The 24030-nt window shown below is 39.6% G+C and overlaps 1 long non-coding RNA gene across 1 annotated transcript; it reads right to left on the bottom strand.

The window, feature by feature from the left end:
- Nucleotides 1-6038: 6038 nt before the first annotated feature.
- Nucleotides 6039-13950, bottom strand: LOC109185047. The gene is made up of 3 exons (XR_002054925.1): nt 13355-13950; nt 11608-11678; nt 6039-6456 (listed from the first exon to the last, which is right to left on the bottom strand). It is a non-coding gene; the product is annotated as an uncharacterized LOC109185047 (long non-coding RNA).
- Nucleotides 13951-24030: the final 10080 nt, after the last annotated feature.

Genomic DNA, 24030 nt, shown 5'->3' with positions numbered 1-24030 from the left:
TTTCGATTGGAAATTACCGTGTGTGTGTTTAATATAATTGGTATGTGTGATTAATTATTATGGAGTTATTTTTGCTACTAACGAGTGTTTGAGTGTGATTATGTTTGTGGTACACGATTTTGAGAAGGAAATCTGGAGACAAAGGAGGAAAATCAGAGTTTAATTGGGTATCAAACCTTCACCCATAAACTCCTACCCTTTCTAAACATCCACCCATCCTAAACCTCCCCCCATAATCCTCTCCTAGATCAACACCCCTCCCCAACCGATTCATTCTCTCTCAAATCGTCACCCTAATCCCTCTTTAACTCTCCTAGAAACCGCTACTCATCACATCCACCGCTTTCTCGACCAATGAAGAATCATGAAAGCATTCATCACACCTTTTGAAACCAAACGACGGCTATATCCATAGAAAACCTTTCAACCCCTTCATCATTAGAACACACGGTTCTAGCACCTTCCTAGGCCTATAAATTAGGACCTGAAGCAAACAAGTCTGTGTGGAGATTTCTTATATTTGTATCTATTTTTTTTTTTTTTTGCAGGCTTCAATGACTCCGAAGAATCAAGAGAAGAGAAGATCTTCCAGGAGAGTGGCCGAGCAAGCAAGACAAACGATGCTGAGAGCTCGACGTGCTGCAAATGGAGGACATGAAGTTGGAGACACACCTAGCGATCCTCTCATCCTATTCTCTGAAGAAAAGGAAGGACAACCACCGACCAAGGATCAAGTTCAAAGAAGTCCAAAGGTCTCAGCAGTGCAGCTACGACGCTCAACGCCATCACCTCTGTCCTCTCGTCCTCAAACCCGCAGCTTTAAGCGATCTGCTCAACCTCCAATGGAACCCGGATTAGTCTATGCTCTGAAATAAAGCTCTCTATCTCCACTGCATGCTGATCTTGAGACTAATCACGGCACTGGTCTCTCCATCAATGAAGCTTGAATATGTGATGTGATCTGAAAAGTGTTATCTCTCTCTTTCTCCCAAAGAAGGAGATAAATAAAAATGGATGTTTTTGCTACTGGTTTTCTACCTCTCTATCTCTACTACAAAATGAAAAATCCCTAAGTCCTTTAAAAAGAACAAAAAGTTTCGTAGCCAAAAAGATACACAAAAAATATATATACATGAGGGGGATAAAAGAAATAAAAAAAAAATATATTGTGGCTACAAGGAGGGAAAAAAGACAAAAAGGATTAAAAGGAGAAGTGTCAGAAAAAAGAAGAAGAGATATACCAGTGGAAGTTGCAGTAGAAGTTGCTACTGAGAGTAGACAACAAATCACAAAGGATTTATCCAGTGTATTGCCAGTACACCATACCGAGTCTACCATACCTATTGTGGACCCTGTTCTAGAAAATAAAGATTTATTTGCAGACAATTACACGAGAACAGAAGTCCTAGAAGAACAAATTGGTGATCTCAATCAAGAAGCCGAATCACCTGAAGAAGAAGGGATGCAACTTATTGATACAGTTGTTCTCACAGATCCGAATAGAAGTCCATTCAGATCCCCTCAAAACTTTGTGCAGATGGATGATCAAGATGATGGCATATTTTCATCTCTATTTGCAAAAGTGGTCGAACAAAATTGGTTGAACAAAACCAAAAGCTAGAACAACAACACACAGATACACGAGTCAATCTGAAGGAATTAATGGAGCATCAAAATATTTTGAAGACTCAAATTGACAAAGCTGAAAGAATCTTGAAAGCAGAATTGACAAAATGCTTACTTGAAGTGATTCAGCTCATGAAGAAGGAACGAGAAGCAGCTGAAAAGATTAACAACGAACGCCACTTGTGACAAGTCAAGGCGATTCAAGATCAAGAAAGCCAAATCAACAAACTTGAAGTTGAGCTCGTAGTTACAACAAACAAGCTGGACAACGTACAAACCGTTTCCATTGAAACACACAATAGTGTTGAAGCTGTGAAAGCAAACCAAGACCGAGATTGTAAAACCCTTGCATTTTTGGTTGATAACGCCAAAAGGGGGGAAGAAATTCTCAGTCACTTGGCTTTGCAACAACAAGAATTTATTCTTGGAAGCCAACAACAGCCAGTAATATCTACTCAAGGTAGAGGCCGAAGCCGCGGACAATCCTCACAAGGACCATCTCAGATTGGTTTTGCTCAGTTCGCGAATCCTAGTCTTGGTACGAGTACATCGAAGGTTGCTGAAACTCGTGGCTGGTTTGAATGCTCTAAAGGTACCGCCACTCAGACAACAATATGGACTAAGGAAAATCTACCAAACATGATTAAGAAATGGTCTGCAGTGGATCAAGCCCAATGGATCTCGGGGAAGAATAAAGAAGAAGAAGGCAAAAGGAAAAGAACCGAGATGTGGTATGAACTAAGAGATTTCAATGGAAATATGGGCATGAATCTTGGAGAAGAAAGAAGCTTCAAAGAATGCGTCCTATGGTGGGAAGCCGGAGTTCTTCCGGGCAACAATATCAAAGAAGCTTTTGGATATTACATGGCCGGACAACTTACAAAGAAATTTCAGAATGCAAAGTTCAAAGATGATTTCTTCAAGCTCAGAGAACATGTCAAGGAAATTTTGAAGAAAGACTCTGGTGTGAAGAAACCCAGAAGGTAATCTGAAAATTCTCTTAAGCTGATATTTTCTATTTTCGAACCTCTGTTGCGTTTTTCTTAATATTTTCGAAATATATCAATAATAATTTCCCATGGTCTATTTTGAGTATTTAATTTTTTTTGTTTAATGTAATTAGATTTTCGTGAATTAAAAGACAAGAAATATGTCAAACGCACGACAAAATTAAAAATTTTTTTGATGATGATCAAAATAAAAATAATTCAAGATGCATTTAGGAGCTTGTCTAAAAATTAATTCACAAGTTTCTTTTGATTGTTTCTAGAAAACCATTGTTAAACTCATCTTGGCTTTATCAAATAAAATTGAGCAAAAAGATTATTTTTCAAAGACTTAAAGCCAATGACTGAGTATAGGTTTTGGCATTATCAAAAGGGGGGAAATTGTTAGGAATAAAGTGTGATGGTTTTGATATGCCAAATATGTATTTGTAGATTCCCCAATTTTATTTCATAGAGTCTTAGACCATGATCGGGAAATTATTTAAATTGGAAAAGAGAAAAACAGAGGAAGATGCATGAAAATAGAAGAAGAAGATATCAAGCCGAAAATCTAGAATCTGTCTGGAGAAAATGACAAATTGAAGAAGAATATAAATGATATGAAATCACGTCAATGCTACTCAAATAAGATATCACAGAAGAATTTTCGTGAAGAAAATTAAGATTGGAAGATTGCCTGAATTTGACTTGGAGATCAAGCATCTATGGAAAGAAAGGAGTACATCAAATGTGATTGGAGATTTAATCAATAGTTGTACGGACGAAGTGGATGAAGCTTGATATGTTATGCGAAATGGCTCAAGTTTGAAACTCACTATTAACAATTTTACAAGGTAAAATTTGAGAAGCCAAAATTAATTAAATCAGATGGAGTTGGGCGCTAGTGAAAATTGGGAAGCAATTTCACTTGGGTGGCAATTGCACTTGGGAGCCAATTGAGATTGAGATGCAAATGCACTTGGGAGCCAATTCAAAGGAATTGGGAGCCGATTTCATAGCAATTGAAATCGGGAGCCAGTTTCAGAGAAATTGAAATTGGGAGCAAGTTTCACGTGGGAATCAATTCAAGTTGGGAGCCAATTGAGATTGTAGTATGGCATGCAATTTCAAAATGGGGAGATTGTAGTATGGCATGCAATTTCAAAATGAGGACCAATTAAAAGAAGACATGGAGATCAAATTGAATTGAGATGAAATTCAATACCAGGAGAAGTCTGGGAGCCAATTTCGAAATCAAAGTCAAATAATTCAAATTGGGAAGCAATTCAAAGCACCAGGAGTAGATTGGGAGCCAATTACAATGGAGAAATTCAAATTGGGTGCCAATTACAAGTCAATTGCAATTGGGTGTCAATTACAAAGGAGAAATTCAAATTGGGAGGAAGTTCAAAGCCAGTTTGAAGTCTGAGAACACCCAGACATGAGAATGAAGAAGATGAAGATGAACTTACAGTAAAAATATTCTCACAAGGAAAAATACTAGTTTAACTAGTATGGGATTAAATTGAAGAATATTTTTAAATCCCAAAGATACAAGGACCACTTCAGAGCTAATCAGAGAAGTCGTTCTAACACCCAGATATTTCCACTCAACGTAAAACCAGAGGAATATCAGATGAAGTTTGGGAAACTGTTCTCATGAAGTTCAAGCTCTCAAACGGCTAGCTTATCCTTTGTGACATCTTTGCAGAAGATAAAATAAGATCTCTGACAAAAAGATACAAGATTTCAAAAATGAGATCGTCTCTTTCCAACAGACAGATTCTCATTACCAGCTATAAAATGATGAAGATATGAAGACTTGAAGAAAAGAGAGCAGACAACGAACTAGAGAGCAGAAAATACGAACTCATCAAGGAGATCGAATAGAGCAATTAAGCTTAAAAGAGCATAGAGCAAAAATCTCATTTGGTACAGAGCATACCAAAAATCTTCAGGTGAGAAGTGAGAAAAGAAAAAGAACTCAGACAGCTTCAAGAGAAAAATATTCTGAGAGTTCTTAAAACAGAGCAAAGCAGAGCATAAAAATCAAGTGTTTTACTTGATACACTCAAAGAGAGAAAAAACTCAGAGCATTCAAGAGAAATTATTCCAGATTGTTTATCTTCATCAAAGAGACCTGCACATCATTGAAGATCATCTACAGAGTCTCAGAAGTTGGAAGCAAGACAACACTTGTTTTTGGAGCAAAACAAGAGAAGGGAGGAAAGTAGCACGGAGCTGTGAAATCCTGGATTGTCACACGGAGCTGTGAGATCCGAAGCAGCAGTGTCGGAGGCACTGGGCGTGATTAGTGCGGGCTTTGTGATCAAAGCACTAGATCACGGGATACGTTTCTACCGGAGTGTGGAAGACGGGGGGAAAGTAACGCGGAGTCGTGAAATCCTGGGATAGTAGCGCGGCGACGTGAAACCCGAAGCAGCAGTGTTGTGTCACTGGGCGTGATTAGTGCGGGCTTTGTGATCAAAGCACTAGATCACGGAAATTCATTGTATCTTGGAACCAAGGAGTGGTAAATATAGTGAATTGCTCTTGGAGATAAGAGCAAGTGGAGTTGGAGGATTACACCACCTCGCGAACCACTATAAGTGTCTTGTGTTCTTTACTGCTTTCTTTACATACTGCTCTTTACATAATCGCTTTACACGAGATATACTGCTCACACAATCTCACACACACGTTATGTTTATTTATTTTCGATGTGCACCATACTCTAAACAATTTTGTTAAGAGTTTTGGTTTATCTCTGGCTTAGCAATTGTTGTGCTGTGCGAAAAAGTTTGAAAGTCAATTCACCCCCCCCCCCCCCCCCCCCCTCTAGACTTTAAGCTTACCTCTGGGACCAACAATTGGTATCAGAGCAGGCTGCCTATCTGAGTCAATCTCTTTTGAACTGATACCAACAGTGGTAGCTAGTTGGGGATTGTTTATGTTGGGTTGTGATTATTGTTATGCTTTGCCTTATCCGCCTTATCTGTTGTGAACTGCATATGCTTGTTATAACTGCTGATTGTGTCTAGCCTTATCTGTCGAGTAATTTCCGGTTTTAAAGCTAGAGTTCGTAGGATATACCTTCATGCTCAAAATGGTTTTCGTATATCTATATATACCTCTATATGTATTGTATTTCAACGCGTTGGAGTGGGTTACCAGCATCTCTCGCTGAACAGATATATTTGGCTTTCAGGAGCGTAGAAGTAGATTAGTTTCCCTTTCAGCCTGCGTGCCATATTATGCATTGTGTTTCAATGGATATTAGTTAGACAGCCTGTGCACCTGGGTTCTCTAGCCCAGGTGTGGCATAGCACCCCGTACACTTATGATATACTTTGGGATGTAATGAGATATTACCTTTATTATATAAGCTTAAAATGTCTTGAAAATCTGGGGTGTTACACATAACATAATAACAGTGAATGGACAATTCCCTGGACCAACCTTCAAAGTGAACCATGGTGATACCTTAGAGATCAAGGATATCAATTAGACACAATACAAAGTCACCATTCATTGTTAAGTTTATAAACAAAGCATTCATGCAAAGCAATAATTTCCAAGTGAACCAATTTACTAGTAAATATATTTGCAAATAAAGAATATGAATTTATTGGCTTATTATACTTTTATTTTCTCTCCTCAATATGTACCAAAACAGGCATGGTATCCAGCAGATTAGAACAAAATAGGCATATGGACCAGAGTTCATTACACAGTGCCCAATTAGAGCAGGAGGGAGCTATACTTACAGATACAGAAACGTTAACTTACTGGCTGTGCTGATGTCCAGAAGCTATAGGTTGTCGGCGAGACTATGTACCATCATCTACAATAATTATTAAATAATTTTACAGTAAATTACACTTATCTAAATTACTAAATAAATGGTTCATAGTCTTTCACAAAACACATTAAATGACATATAGTACTAACTACTAAAATCACAATCACAATGAAAAATCAAAGTATTCCATCTTCACAAACATACACTAAAATACTAAATAAAAGTCATAGCCATATGCCCATTGCCCCTACTGCAATACTGCCAAATTTCAAATCTACAATAGTTCATTAGGAAAAAAATAAACATGCTTCCACAGTTCCACATACTGCCAAGAGAAATGGTTGTATTGGTAAACTTAACAAAATGTCTCCTAAGGTAGAAAACATTTGTCAGAGTCACTGTTCTTTCCATACCCCAAAGCCTCAAACTGCACAAAATTCCAACCTTACAATTGGACCATCTCATCCATCTCGTGAGCACACAGCCAAATATACGAAGTTTATGTACATATAACAGAAAACATACACCAACAATGGGCGAAGGCGAATATGAAGTTTCAACTGTCAAAATTAAAAAAAAAAATAGCAAATATAGATAACAAGAAACACTTACCGGTAGTGGGCAAAGGTGGTAGGTGTAACACCCCGTGTTACGGCCTTCAATCCCGGATTAATTATTTAATTAATCCCGTTAATAATAATTAAATATGATTTAATTCGGTTAGGTTTCCCCTTAATTAATTAATGAGGTCCACCATGAACCGTGAACCCTTGCCTAAATGAGAGTCTTAGGCCTATTAGGAATAAAGGAAGTAGGCCTTTTACTATTCAGATTATGATTAGGATTCTCTTTAATTAATTAATATGGTCCACTATGGACCATGGACCCTTATCCCTAAAACAAGTCATTAGTCCTATAAGGAATAGAATTAGTAAGCTCATACCATTCAGGCCCTAATTAGGAGTCTTAAATATATAAATAGGGATATAGAAGGCACCTAGATCTTTCACCACAATAATCTCTCACCACACAAGAAGTTCCGAGAATCCCCTTAGGAGAAATCAAGAAAGAAGAAAGCTTAAAAAAAGACCATTCATGGCCAAGGAATTAATTAAGGCTAAGAGGTAACCCATGTCTCAAGAAAACCTATTTTCATAGTTATGATTCCCCTCTTAGGATTTCCCCATATTATTGTGTATTGATGATTTGTGATATTATTGTTGATGATTGGTGGGATGATTCTATGGGTGATCTTGATGATGAGAGGTTCTTGATAATTATGGTGTTCTTGATGATTATATGACGTTCTTGATAATTATGGTGTTCTTGATGTTCTTGATGTTCTTGATAATTATGGTGTTCTTGATGTTCTTGATAATTATGGTGTTCTTGATGTTCTTAATGATTATATGGTGTTCTTAGTATTTATATGATATTCCTACCGAATCTTGATGAATTGTGTTCTTATTGATTTAAAATTTAATTAGAACCCTAGGTTATATCGTGGAATTCGTATGGTATTATCCTGGGTATATTGGGTGGGAATTCGCATGATTGGGTGTTGATTATGTTTAGAAAAGCATGATAGGTTATGTGCCGTATGTTTCTTGATTTTGATCCATTAATTGTCTACGTGTGCTATCAATTGCGTTTGAAAGTGTCTAAGCATGGTTTCGGGTTCCACAAAGGTTCCCGGGGCATTTTTGGTGAAAAAGAGTCAGTGGGGGGTAGGTGGGGTTAAGGGACCCGCCACCTACCCGCGGCCCAAAAGGGGAGCTCCGGCAGCGGGCAGCTGCCCGCCGGGCACCCGCTGCCCGGAACAGCAAATACCGGCGGGCAGCCGGCGGGTGAACCCCCACCCACAGGCTACCCGCTGGAAATTCCCACACTTCGGGATCCCGGCTTTCCCGTTTGATGTTCCCCCGACCCCCGTGGTGTCCCAACGGACTCCGTCTATCGTGCCTATGTCTAGTTTGATTTTCGGGTACCGTGCGTAGGTCGTATGAGTCTTATATATTGTATGCTAGTTGAATTGGTATCCCGTTGACCTATGTGAAAGAAGTATGAACCCCTTAGGACTATTCTTAATATGTGAAGGATCACACATAGGTTTTGTTATACGTTTTCTCCCCCTTCCCAATGTGTTAATGTGGGTTGCATGTGCTTGCTATGTGTTATGTGTGCATGTTACCCCGATTTGGTTGAGATCAATCGGGCTATACGGGCAGTCGGGTGGGCTGAGAACCATACCGGCTGTTAACCAGGCTGGTAGAGACCGGTCAGGTATATAAATACTATATAGGGCTGAGGTCCACTATACGGGCAGTTGAATGGGTTGAGAACCATCCCAACTGTTAACCAGACAGGTAGAGACCGGTCAGGTATATAAATATTATATAGGACAAAGGTCCACTACACGGGCAGTTGAATGGGTTGAGAACCATCCCAACTGTTAACCAGGCTGGTAAAGACCGGTCAGGTATATAAATATTATATAGAGCTGCGGTTCATCGGTCGGTTGCGATCGACCCCTCCGTATTGTGAGACGGGGCAGGGTGCTGCGGGGCCGTGTCAGAGCTATATGCGCTGACCCTCATGTATGGGCATGCGATTGGTCCTGTGGCGCCAATAAAGTGTGCTATGTGATGAGATGAGAAGAATTGATGATATGACTGTTATGGAAGCGTGACCATAGGGCTCTTGCTAGTAATGCTTAATTGTGATTATTGGTTGTGCTTATCTATAACTGTGCCCTATGTGAGAATTGTATATGCTTGATTATGACTGTTGATTGTGTGCACCCCTATTTGTCGAGTCGGCTCCCTGATTTGAAAGCTAGAGTCTCTTAGGATATATCTTCATGCTTCGAAATGACTTTTCGTATATCTATGTATATAACTATATGTATTGTATTTCAACGCGTTGGAGTGGGTTACCAGCATCTCTCGCTGAACAGATATATTTGGCTTTCAGGCACAGAAGAATACGTCACTGGAGCGCGCTGGAACTTGAAGCATAGAAGTAGATAGTTTCCCTTTCGGCCTGCGTGCCATGCTTATGCATTTACATTATTGAGGATATTAGTTAGTTAGCCTGTGCACCTGAGTTCTCTAGCTCAGGTGTGGCATAGCACCCCGTACTCTTGTATTATGTTTTGGGATTTAATGAGATTTCACCTTTATTTTATATGTTTTAAATGTCTTGAAAATCTGGGGTGTTACAGTAGGCGAATTGGTTAGCGGCTATCGCAGGGGAGGCGGAGCCCTCGTCGTCGGCAGTAGCATCGTCGCCCGTCGGATTCGTCAGTAGTTAGAAACACAGGCAAACAAATAAAAAATAAGATAATAAGAAACACTTACCATGGGAGAGCGAACTGGTCGGCGGCTATCGCAGGGGAGGCGGAGCCCTCGTCGGCAGCAGGTTCGTCTCCCTTCGTCGGATTCGCCAGCATCGTCGGCTTTGCTTGCAGTCGACTGGACTACTGGAGGAAGCGAGAAGGACTTGGAGAATTTAGGGTTTCAAATTTCTTTTAGAAACAACTAGACTTGGGCGCCTTATTTTTTTTGTGGGAATGAGATTTCAGTGAAATAATTTTTAGATATCAATAGGGACGGTAACAATATTTTTCGTACCAATAGCGAGAGTATATTTTTAAAATAAATATATAATTAAAATTCCGTCACTACAATCATAAACTTTTAACTAGAGTAATTTTTTACTCTCACAAAAACTATACAAATAATACATTTAGTGAGGGGTTTTCCTACCCGTCACTAATTTTTTATCACTAAAAACTGTTTTTCTTGTAGTGATAGTTTATATATACAAAATCATTTGCGAAACGGGATACAGTATATATATGTTTAAAACCATAGATAGAAATCAACCACAAGACTCCAAATCACTCACGACAAGGACAAGGGGAAACACATCCCAAAAACTCATCAAGACACAAGCTATAACTGGACAACTCAACAAATAAGGATAAACATCCACACACTGGAACTTCATGTCACAGTGACACTTCATGTCACCAGATTAAGTACAAGTTTCAAGTTCCAACCTTATGCCTACAACCTGCCTTATTACGGTTCCAACCTTTACCTCCAGGACCCCTGTACACCAAGTCCAACCTTATTCCTCTGAGGACCGACGTCCCCACTCCGACAATCTCCAACAATACCACCGATTTCATAGTACACGAGGGTACCGTTCAATTCACACGGCCTGAAGCCACCCAACACATATGAGCCTATAGCCTAGTTCACAACTCCGTAATCACGTCATGGCCACCACGAGGACCACCGCCGTACCTTGGTGACTAATGTCCCATACCGTTAATCGTGCAATCCAGGTACAACCAACACACACACAACATCATCATAGGAATCAATCAACGGATCACAACAAAGATATGAAACCATACTCAATCAAGCAAAGGATCACAATCCGACAACAACGATGATCAACACAAGTTATCATCCACAATAGGAAAAAACAAACCACACACACTAGCATTTTAACGTCAAACTAGCATGCTTATCAAACGGGTAAACCAAACATAGTTCCCAAGAACGCACAAGACTCATCATGGTTCAACGAATCACAAGGTTGAACACTTAGCACGATTTAAGACACCAAAACCTACATGGAATCCTAACATATAGTTCTAGACATACGAAACATCAAGAAGACACTCAAATAGTTCCACAAAAGAACATCGGGAAGTCAAAACATCAATTACCGAGTCAAAAGAATCACGGGGAACAAATCCCCAAACATCCACAAAATACGTACCCGCGGGTAGCGCCACGGGTGGACCTCCACCCGTGGTTCCGCCCGCGGGAACCACTTCCCACTGGCTATGTACCCCGCGGGTGGGGCGACGGGTGGTGCCCCACCCGCCGTTCCGCCCGCGGGTACACACCCTGTACCAAAAACATCCCTTTGGGGATTTTCAACTCCAAGCTCAAATTCAAGTCCAAAACATGCCAAATCTCACCAAATACAACAAAATGACTTGAATCAAAGGAATAGCCAAGTAACGGCATACAAGAACCCTAATAACAAGCTCTAGATATGCATTCTCACAAGACAATGCATCAACACTCACATTTCATTGCAAAATCACATGTAGAATCCAAAGAATAATCATATAGGTAAGCAAAATAGATTTTGTAGAGCATGGGTTACCTCATTCGCTTAACATCCAAAACAACGCCAACATAGGCTAGGCTCAACACAAAAACCAAGCTACCGGAAACCTGTGGATTAAACCGAATCTCAACTATTAACACAAGCTATTAAAACATTACTAGTTATGCTCATAAGGAGAATTAAACCCTAAATCCATCCTTAATTACCCACAAGCTCAACCAACTAAGCTAAGCATCCTATTGTGAATTAATCACAACATTATAGTACCAATAAATAACTAGTAACCAAACTTAAGGGATAGGCCTAATAATTAAAACTAATAAACAAAAACTAACTAGTTAAGCTAAGGTAATGGTCGAACCCTAGCCAACAACAAGCATAACCACCCTTTTAACCACTAAGCCAAAAACTCAATTAATATCTTTACCTAATAATAAACTAACTAAGCTAAGATAAATAACAACAACCAAAGGCGGAGCTCACCTACTGTCTTCTTTGTCTTCTTCACAAAGCTGCATGTCGCGGGTGGAACCACGGCAAAACTCCCACCCGCGGTCCTCCCTCTGCTAGCTGCCAAGCCAGAGCATCACCACCTCACCGGAGAGCACCGCCGACGACGAGAGAAAGGGACACCGCCTCCGCGTAGCTTCGCCGCTACCGCCGTCATCACACAACTCCACTAGTTAGATGCTCTGCCCGCACCGGAGACCCAAGCCACCACCACGAATCCTAGCTTACCTATCCACACCGGAACACCGAAGGAGAAGGAGAGGCCGGAGATAACGTTGTTGCTTCTCTCACTTGCTGGTCTCTACCTGGTCACGCCGTAGCTAGGAAAAAGGAGAGGATGGATGGTGGTGCGCGTTACTTGCCGGTTCACCGCGAAGAAGAAACGAGAGGGGGGAGAAGGTAGGGTTATCGGCTGGTTTCACACAAGGGAACAAAAGAATGGGAGGTGGGTGTTGTTTGGTTTTTGTTGCTGCTGCTATGGTGAGAAGAAGCCGTGAAGAGGGAGACGAGAGGCAAGAGAGGCTAACTTCAGATTTGGAGACAAAACTATACACAATAAGCTTCAAAATCTACTAGGGTAGCTTTCTATTTTTGGATTGGGTCAAATATGACAATTGGACTAGGCTAGATATAAGACTTGGACTTAGCAATTGGGTTTGGGCAAAACTTTTGGTTCAAGGACCATACATAAATTTTGGTCATACAAAATAATATTACACATTTATATTTATAAGTATTCATGGGCTTGACTAAAACAACGCCAACATAGGCTAGGCTCAACACAAAAACCAAGCTACTGGAAACCTGTGGATTAAACCAGATCTCAACTATTAACACAAGCTATTATTAAAACATTCCTAGTTATGCTAATAAGGGGAATTAAACCCTAAATCCTTCCTTAATTACCCACAAAGTCAACTAACTAAGCTAGGCATCCTATTGTGAACTAATCACAACATTATAGTACTAATTAATAACAAGTAACCAAGCTTAAGGGATAGAACATTATAGTACTAATAGTACTAATTAATAACAAGTAACCAAGCTTAAGGGATAGAACATTATAGTACTAATTAATAACAAGTAACCAAGCTTAAGGGATAGGACTAATAAACAAAGACTAACTAGTTAAGTTAAGGTGAGGGTCGAACCCTAACTAACAACAAGCATAACCACCCTTCTAACCATTAAGCCAAAGACTCAATTAATGACTTTACCTAATAATAAACTAACTAAGCTAAGATAAATAACAACAACCAAAGCCGGAGCTCACCTACTGTCTTCTTCACGAAGCTGCATGCCGCGGTGGAACCACGGCAAAACTCCCACCCGCGGTCCTCCCTCTGCTAGCTGCCACGCCGGAGCATCACCACCTCACCGGAGAGCACCGCCGACGACGAGTGAAAGGGACACCGCCTCCGCGTAGCTCCGCCGCTACCGCCGTCGTCGCACACCTCCACCGCAAAAAGCTGCCGAGAGCTTCTATGGACTGCCCGAGGAGGAGCTCGCCAGAAACGTAGATGCTCTACCCGCACCGGAGACCCAAGCCACCACCACGAATCCGAGCTTACATGTCCACGCCGGAACACCGAAGGAGAAGGAGAGGCCGGAGATAACGCTACTGCTTCTCTCACTTGCTGGTCTCTACCTGGTCACGCCGTAGCTAGGAAAAAGGAGAGGAAGGATGGTGGTATGCGTTGCTTGCCGGTTCACCGCGAAAAAGAAACGAGAGGGGGGAGAAGGTAGGGTTGACAGCTGGTTTCACACAAGGGAGCAAAAGAATGGGATGTGGGTGTTGTTTGGTTTTTGTTGCTGCTGCTATGGTGAGAAGAAGCCGTGAAGAGGGAGACGAGAGGCAAGCGAGGCTAACTTCAGATTTGGAGACAAAACTATACACAATAAGCTTCAAAATCTACTAGGGTAGCTTTCTATTTTTGGATTGGGTCAAATATGGCAATTGGACTAGGCTAGATATAAGACTTGGACTTAGCAATTGGGTTTGGGCAAAACTTTTGGGCCAAGGAACATACATAAATTTTTGTCATACAAAATAATATTACACATTTATATTTATAAGTATTCATGGGCTTGACTATTTGAGGTGCAAGACTTATATATATAAAAAAATACATTTGGGCTCAAGGATGATTAATGGGCTTTAGGGATTAAAAGCATTTTGGGGCTAGGAATATTTTGTACAGAAATATTGGTTCACCATAATAGATAGACCCGAGCCCATTTTAAAATAAATAGCTATATAAATATTTTTATTAAAATATTTATTATTGGGACTATAATTTATTTTTAGGAAAATACGGGTGTCACAATTGTCTTTTGGATTATATGTAATTAATGCCCCTGGGAATTTCCAATGATGCATGATGAGCATATTTTCTGATTTACTTGGGTATGCATCGAAATATTCATGGATAATTTTACTGCATATGGCGACTCTTTTGACCATTGTTTGGATATTTTGTGGGGATACACGACAATGGGTCGGGGAGCTGAGGGCTACATCCATCACCCGAACCATTTTATATTTTATCCATCCATCCTTACCCCCAACTCGTATTGGGTGGACTTTTTAAAAACCCACCCCCACCCTCATCGGGTGCGGGTGCTCACTACGGTTATCCATCACTTATCATTTTATTATTTTTTAAAAAATAATAATTAAATTACTTACACATAATAAAATAATAAATTTCATTAGTGATACTAAAAAATAAAAATAATAGAAATATTTAAATATAATAACTAAATTTTAAATTTTTAAAAATAATCTTAGTAGTTTAGATATAAAAATAGTAAAAAGATACACGGAGTTATATAAACTTTTATAAATAACTACATACTAGTACTTATTTTACTATTATATATATATATATATATATATATATATATATATATATATATATATATATATATATATATATATATATATAGACACACACATGGTGGGTCGGGTGAGGTTCTAAACGGATTTTGTACATAGAACTCGAATCCAACCCAACCCACCACGGGTTTACTTTTTTAAAATCCACCCCCGACTCACCACCCACCATCACCCAAAAAACTTGGTCCATGCCAAGTGAATTTGGGTTGATATCCGTAGAGCGGATTGAAATTGCCATCCCTAATAATTTGTCTAAGGTGTTGCAGTGTTACATTGAGACAAACTTGGTCTTTAATTATAAGACGTGTCACTTTATGGTAAAAGAGGGGATAGTTCTTGGACATGTGGTATCATCTCGGGGAATTGAAGTAACAAGGCAAAGGTGGATTTAATTGCACACTTATCATTTCCTTCTAAGGGTCCGTTTGGAAACCCGAAATATGACTTTTGGAAAATGTTTTCTGGAAAATAAATTATTTTCCAGAAAACATTTTCTTTTCCGGTGTTTTGCTGCACAACGGAAAACTGTCTTTGTGTGTTTGGTTCATTTTCCAGCAAATGAGCAGGAAAATGAACAGAATTGTATACTTTAACATTTTAATTGTTTGATACTTTTGATAAAATTCTTCCGTAAATAGCACTAAGTCTTGAGAATAATTTTGAATGTATATATAGTAGATGTTATACGTACGTATATATATGTATACACCGTATGTATGTGTGTACTGTATATATCAATCAAGCCTTTTCGCTCTCGTTTCTAGTTAGAATTTGATTTGCACCCTAAGTAAAATAGAATGTATATATAATTGATGTCTTTGAACTGACTGCCGTTTGTGTTGGCGATGACATATCTCACACAGGAACCTCCCAACCATGCTCTTGTTCTCACGAGTGTGCCCGTTTTGGTCGTGGGTCACCGTTCCTGGTTCTGCGAGAGTTTCTAAAGAATTGTTGCCCATCAATTCTCCTTTGAAGCGACCCTCACTTCTCTCTTACATAGGTGATTCTTTCTCGAGTATCCCACATACTCAAGAATCATTAAAGCATCAACATGTTAGCCTCGTGCTTGAGTCACTTTTTTAATGAGGAGTGGTAGGGAGTCCGAGACCCCCACAGTGACGCACTCCGTTCCATAATTTAGTTGTCCCATTGAACCTAGGTGCCAGCTAGGTTGGGTATCCACTATAGAACTGTTTAGTCCAAAGGCAAGAGACCCATTCCTCGTGTCAACTTCTCCACAACTTCTTTGCCTAACCCTTTGGTCAGCGGATCCACTATATTGTCTTTTGACTTTACGTAGTCAATCGAGACAACACCAGTTGTGAGTAGTTGTCTAATGGTATTGTGTCTATGACACACATGTCTACACTTACCATTATACATATGACTATGTACTCTCCCAATTGTGGCTTGACTATCGCAATGCACACATATTGGAGGTACCGGTCTTTCCCAATTAGGAATATCCTCTAGAAAATGGTATAGCCATTCAGCCTCTTCACAACATTTGTCCAAGGCTATCAGCTCAGATTCTATCGTGGATCTAGCTATCACAGTTTGCTTAGAGGATTTCCATGCAACGGCTGCACCAGCTAGTGTGAACACGTAGTCACTCGTGGACTTAGAGTCCTTAATATCAGATATCTAGTTCGCGTTGCTATACCCGTCAAGTACAACGGGATATCTCCCGTAGTGCAGTCCAAAGTCACGAGTATACCTCAAGTATCTCATAACCTTTACTATTGTCTTCATGTGCATAGCACCGGGGTTACTCGTATATCTACTGAGTTCACTTACCGCAAAGGCAATATCCGACCTAGTACAACACATAAGATACACCAGACTACCAATAACCCGAGCATATTCCACTTGTGAAATACCTTCTCCGTGGTTCTTGGTCAGATGAATGTTTGTATCAAATGGTGTTCTAGCCAATTGACCACCATCCTTGTTAAATTTCTCACAGATTTTGTCAATATAATGTGATTGGCTCAACACGAGACCATCAGGACTTCTAATGATTTTAATCCCAAGGATTAAATCAGCCAAACCCATATCCTTCATGTCAAATCTCGCATTTAACATGTTTTTGGTAGACTTGATCATCCGATCATTACTACCAATGATGAGAATATCATCGACATATAAACAAAGAATGACGTAGTCGTCTATCGTTTCCTTAACGTAGACACATTTGTCACTTTCGTTTTTTTTAAACCCGTTAGTTAACATCACATGGTCAAACTTTTCGTGCCACTGCTTAGGCGCTTGTTTTAAACCATAGAGCGATTAAACCAACTTACACACTTTCCTTTCTTGGCCCGGAACCACGAACCCTTCGGGTTGTTCCATATAGATTTCCTCATCTAATTCGCCATTTAGGAAAGCGGTTTTCACATCCATTTGATGAACTTCCAAGTTCCGCAACGCGGATATGGCAAGTATCATCCTAATGGAGTTTATTCTCGTCACGGGGGAATACATGTCAAAGTAATCAAGGCCCTCGCGTTGTCGGTAACCCTTGATTACAAGCCTAGCCTTATACTTCTCGATGGAACCATCGGGTTTCATCTTCCTTTTAAAGACCCACTTGGATCCTAAGGGTTTAATACCCGGAGGAAGATTAACAAGTTCCCAAGTGTGATTCTGTAGGATAGAATCCACTTCACTTTTTATAGCCTCTTTCCACATTGGTCCTTCCGTAGAAGTCACGGCTTCTACATACGTTCGAGGCTCGTTCTCTATCAAACAAGATAGATAATCGGGTTCATTTTCTAATAGACAAGTTAGAGTACCCGAATCATATTCTAACAAGTAAGTTAGAAAATCAGGACCGAATGATTTTCCAACTCTCGCCCGCTTACTGCGTCCCGGCTCGAGCTCGGGTTCTTTCTCAGATTCCCCACTATCATTATCCATAGTTTCGTCAAACGTTCTTTTTGACGTACTTGGTCCCTCGTTGGACTTACAAGGAATTATATTTTCGAAGAAATATGGATTCCTTGATTCTATTATCGTGTTCTCATGTACGTCCGGATTATGGGACTCATGTACTAAGAACCGATAAGCACTACTATTATGTGCATAGCCAATAAATATATAGCCCACCGTCTTAGGACCTATCTTTACTTTCTTAGGTGTTGGCACCAAAACTTTGGCAAGACACTCCCACACTTTCAGGTACTGGTAGGAAGGTTTCCTACCGTTCCACAGCTCATAAGGAGTCTTATCGAGCTTCTTGCGGGGTACCTTATTCAAAAGGTAATTACTTGTCAAAATCGCCTCACCCCACGCATCTTGAGGTAGGCCCGAACTTATAAGCATCGCATTCATCATGTCTTTCAATGTACGATTCTTTCGTTCGGCAACACCGTTCGATTGAGGTCCGTAAAGTGTCGTACGCTCGTGTATTATACCTACACTTGCACAGAAGTCACCAATCAGTGCTTCGTACTCACCACCTCTATCGCTTCTAACCTTCTTAATTCTTCAATTAAGTTGGTTTTCCACTTCATTCTTATAAAGAATGAATTTATCAACGGCTTCATCTTTGCTCTTAAGCAAATACACATAGCAGTATCGTGTACTATCATCGATAACCGTGATAAAATACTTATTACCACCTCACGTTTGTTTCGATCTAAAATCGCACAAATCACTATGGATTAATTCTAGTGGTTCAATATCCCTTTCAACCGATTTGAAAGGTACTTTCATTAGTTTTGCCTCAACACAAATTTCACACTTGTTGTTTGTGTTAATTTGAAAGTTAGGAATATAGACCATGCTAATTAATCTACGCATAGAATTAAAATTAACATGACCTAGCCTACCATGCCACAAATTGGAAAACTCAAGCAAGTAAACAGAATTAACTTTGCTTTTATTGATAACAGGAATTAACTGAGCTTAAAAAGCCCATCAGTTACATATCCTTTACCAACAAATATCCCTAACTTGGACAAAACTACTTTGTCTGACTCGAACACCATGCGAAAGCTATGCTTGTTCAACAGAGAGCCATACACAAGATTCTTCCTCACCTCAGGAATATACAGCACGTTGTTCAATGTCAGTTCCTTCCCGGAAGTCATCTTCAGAACCACTTTGCCCATGCCTTCCACAGCAGACTGAGTAGAGTTTCTCATCCACACCTTTTCACCCTCAACGGTCTCAAAGGTGTTGAACATCTCTCGGTTGCAACACAAGTGCCTGGTTGCACCGGTATCAATGAACCCCACTCATGAGGGTTTGAGCCCACGAGGTTCACCTCGGTCACCATAGCCGAAAGGCTAATCTCGACCTCCTTCTGACTGCTATCTCCAACAACATTGGCTTTAGAACTCCTGTTCTTCTTTCTTGGATCCTTGCATTCAGATACTCTGTGGCCATGCTTGCCACAATTGTAGCATTCACCAAGAAACTTATTCTTGGTAACGCCACCTTTCGGACCTAGCTTTCGCTTGTCCTTCTTGTTCCTCTTGGAGCTTTTACCATGCTCCACATCGTTGGCCTTAGCGCCAACAATGACAGGAACTTTCCTATCATTCGTCATGTTCCCCTCCTCAATCCTGAGTCGCTGGATCAGGTCTTCCAGGTTCATTTCATTTCGCTTATGCTTAAGGTAGTTCTTGAAGTCCTTCCAACCTGGAGGCAACAAATGGATCACAGATCCCACTTGGAAGGCTTCACTTAGCATCATGCCCTCGTCACGAATCTCATCGAAGATTAATTGAAAATCTTCTACCTGACTTAGCACGGTCTTTGAATCAACCATTTTGAAGTCGAGGAATCGGCCAACCACAGATTTCTTTGAGCCGGCATCCTCACTTTGGTATTTATGATCCAAAGCTTCCCACAACGCTTTTGATGTGCTTATCTTTCGATATACATCATATAGCGTGTCACACAATCTGTTTAAGATGTAGTTTCGGCAAAAGAAGTCTGAATCCTTCCAATAGCCAACTGCCATCACGGATTGTGCATCTTGTTCCTTCAACTCGGGAACACTCTCGGACAAGAACCTTGTCAAGCCAAGAGTTGCTAGGTAGAACAACATCTTTTGTTGCCACCTCTTGAAGATCGACCCGGCACCGGTGAACTTCTCCGGCTTTTCAGCCGATCCACTCGGTACCAAAGGTACCCGAGTCATGGGAATATATCCCTCGGTGCTCCCACCATCTTGTGAACCAACGTTCACTGGTGTAGCATGGGAATTAGCAACATTGTTGCCGTTTCCTCCATTGTTGTCCGCAACAACATTATCCTCCCCATCGATTGGCAGTACGGGATGCTCCATTTTCTTCAAGGGAAATTCGGAGAAGACCACTAACGGAAAACAAGAAATAAGGTTTTAAGACTGTTGGAGTCGTTGGTAGAAACGAAATAATAATCAAATAAAAATAAGATTATTATTTTCTGGAAAAAATAAGGGAAGGAAAGATTGAGAATTTGGCTAGTGTTTGGTGTTGGGTTTTTGCAAGAGTCAAGCGATCACTCTTTCCTTAAAACCTTATTTGCCACCTCGGAAAAGTGCTAGGAGCGGTGTGGCCTAGGCTTCCCAGGATAAAACTTGCTTATGATTCAATGTTTGAGCACACAAACAAGGAATCTGGCGAACAAAGCAAGGTTATGAACACAGTATTGCTAAAAAAAGGAGTAGAAGCAGAATTTTGAGGCTTGAAAATGATACTTTCGTGTAGTGTGCTTGTTGTTCTCTTGTATGTGTGTAAAAAATATGCTTCTTACTACCCTCTCTTATATATGGATGAAGGAGTTAAATAGCTTTTAATACGGCAATTAAAACTGACATTAAAGCTGGCTTTCCAACAGCTATAATAGCAGGCCACTACCTGATAATTGAATTCAGAATTTATAATTGGAATTAATAGCAAATTAATTCCGTAACATATGAATTCAATCGCCCAGTTTCGGCCCAAGGTTTGGCCACATAGCCGAATCACAATGTCAGAGTAATGTTTATGTTTCGGCCACATAGCCGAGTTTCAGCCATCCACAGTCCGTGCCCCTAGGCGCCAGCCTTTTTGCCCTCGTTTCTAATTGGAATTTGATTTGCACCCCCTCCTCGCGCGAGAGAGCATCTATGTTATACAATTCTACAAGCTTCAAAAAAGCTCTGGTATAAATAGGGGGGCAAATCCTCTTTCCAAACTAATGTGAGACAAAAGCTCATTTTTTTCCCTTCATTTTTCCAACTCAATGGGTCTACTATGAGAATCAATATCTCATTCACCCATTATCCGTTTTGAGCGTACAATATATCAATCTCTTCGTCTCACTACGCAGAATTCGAATCCACTTTGACCCGACCCAAATCGGAAGTGGACCCTACTGATAATTGTACCACAAAATAGCCATTTAACATGCCATTTTAAGCTATTTTTTTCCAACATGTCATACCATATGCTTCTAAGACACTTGATCAAGCTCGTTGTACCTACATTGTGACACCCAGTTATTTTAAACAATATTATTTTAGTATAAATACTCTCAAAATGAAATTATTCTTACAATCGTAAATATTTTAGCATGAATGCTTTCAAAACAAATTACTTTCCTACGAAGTTTAATTAAATTATTTTATAACTCCTGATTTTACTAGTCCGGTATTATATTCTTTTATGAAATTCAAAATCTAATTGAGATGAGCTAGCCTATAAATATTATTCTATTCTATTACCATCTCTTAAACCCATATTATCATTCTGTTTTAAAAATATTATATTGGGCCTAAACATTCCCTAAAAGCAAAGAGAAAATTACACTTTTGGTTTTGTGACTATTGTGGTGTTGTTAATTTGAGTACATGACTTTAAAAACTAACACTTTAGTCCCGTAACTATGCAATTTTTAGCACATTTGGTCCACCTGGCCAAATCACCGGCCAGATGTCGCTGGAAAATTATAAACCATTTGTAATTATTAAATTATGAGGGCAAATCAGTCATTTAATGTCACTTTCTTCTTCTTCCTTGCATTGCTAGCCGGAATTTCCATGGATTCTGGACTTGATTCGATTGGTGTTGTATGATTCGATTCTGCCCTGGATTCCGGACTTGGCCAAAGGATTTGGGTGTGTTGGGCGCTACACTGCGCTATTCACTCTAAAGCTCCGTTTGCTATCATATGTTCCACGACAAGGTTGAAATTCCGCGAAAAATTCAACAAAGATTTGTCATCTTTCTGCTACTTTGTCGGGCATGCCGCTCATGGGGGCTAATGATTTGCCTTCTTTCTGTTACTTTACAAAGATGGTGAATTTTCCACCAAAATTTCATCTCTCAAAACTTGATGGTTTTAATTCAAGATCGCACAAAGAATCATCTTGACCACATGTGAATGACGGCGATGGAAATTTCATGGTGAATTCTTCCTCCGTGAACGGAGCCGAAACCAAGAATCCATTGCCTTCGCGCTGAAATTAATTGCTGCTGCACCGAATTGCTTCAAATACTTTACTACCACGTACACGCCGAAATAATAATTTGCTGTTGTGGTCATCATGAAATCAAAGCCGCCAAATTGGAATGACCGCCTAGTAATTTTGCGCTGCCGCCGATGATAAAAATATTCTGCCGGCTGGAGTTGTCGCACCAGAGGATTTGCTACCGCCGACCGAAATTTGTTGACGCCCAAGTTTGCCGCCGGAAGTGGCTTGCTGAACTGGAATAAGATATTTTACATTGGTTGATTTCATTTGATTCTTTGTCGGGAATGCTGCAGATGAACTAGAACCAAACAGAAAATCAAACTTTTGGTCGTCGTTGGCAACACAATGTGATTAACACGGCCAAGAGTTTTACAGACGGTGGCCGGTGGTACTTCATCTCCGTTCATCCCGGCGGGTTTAACTTTTCAATTTTTTTTAAAATTAGAATGACCGATTTGCCCCTATTATGATCTAATTAAAAATGGTTTATAACTTTCTGGCGACATTTGGCCAGTGATTTGGCCGGGTGGACCAAATGTGTTAAAAATTGCATAGTTACGGGACTAAATTGTTAGTTTTTAAAGTCAAGAACTCAAATTAACAAGGCCACAATAGTCACAGGACCAAAAGTGTAAATTTTTCTAAAGGCAAATTATATATCGTGCACCAGGGCGCGCATTGCATTGTGCGCCCTGGTGCAAAACGACGTTGTTTAGATTTTTTTTTTTTTTTGTGGGAATTTTGCTTTCCTGTGTCATTTCAAAAATGTACATAATTGTATACTAAAATGTTCATAATTGAATACTAAAATGTACAAAATTTTATAACAAAATACACATACTATTTTATGAAAAGATAATACACATAATCTAACATAATACATAATACACATAAACTTTTAACATAATACACATAAACTCTTAACATAATACACATAAATTCCCTATTTTGGATGTACATAATTATATAAAAAACATACATAATTGTATAAAAAAATGTACATAATTGTATACCATAATGTACATAATCTCGTCAACTTTATACACAACTTAACAAAAGAACGTCGTTTTGGGAGGCGCGGGGCGCACGGTGCTATGTGCGCCGTGGTGCAGGGTATAACGATTGACAGTGCATAATCGATAATGCACCGCGCATCAAAACGACGTCGTTTTGTTTAATGAAAAGAAATGGCATTCATTTTCCTCCGTTCTGCACCCTTCCGCAAAAAGTAACTCTACTATTTAGTTTCATTTTGTATACACTGCAGTTTCAGTTCAACACAACTACAGTTTCATTCGATATTTATAGACTCAAATATGTGAAAATGTTATTTAATTTTATTTTATATACATTATAGTTTTATTAAAACGCAATTACATGATCATTTTGATTTAATTACAGCTTCACTGTACAATATACACTCAAATATCTGAAATGTTATTCAGTTTCATTTTATATACACTGCAGTTTCATTTCACCACAACTACAGTATCATTTTGATATAACTGCAGTTTCATTTGATAATATAAAAATAATACGTGAGGCAGTGTCGGTTTAGATATATCGTAGTGTCAGTTGGTAATTAACATACAAAAAA

This window comes from Ipomoea nil, unplaced genomic scaffold (assembly GCF_001879475.1).
Source record: "Ipomoea nil cultivar Tokyo-kokei standard unplaced genomic scaffold, Asagao_1.1 scaffold1310, whole genome shotgun sequence".
In the NCBI taxonomy this organism is placed as follows: domain Eukaryota; kingdom Viridiplantae; phylum Streptophyta; class Magnoliopsida; order Solanales; family Convolvulaceae; genus Ipomoea; species Ipomoea nil.
The sequence above is the reverse complement of the archived record's forward strand: the minus strand, read 5'-3'. Positions and strand labels throughout refer to the sequence as shown.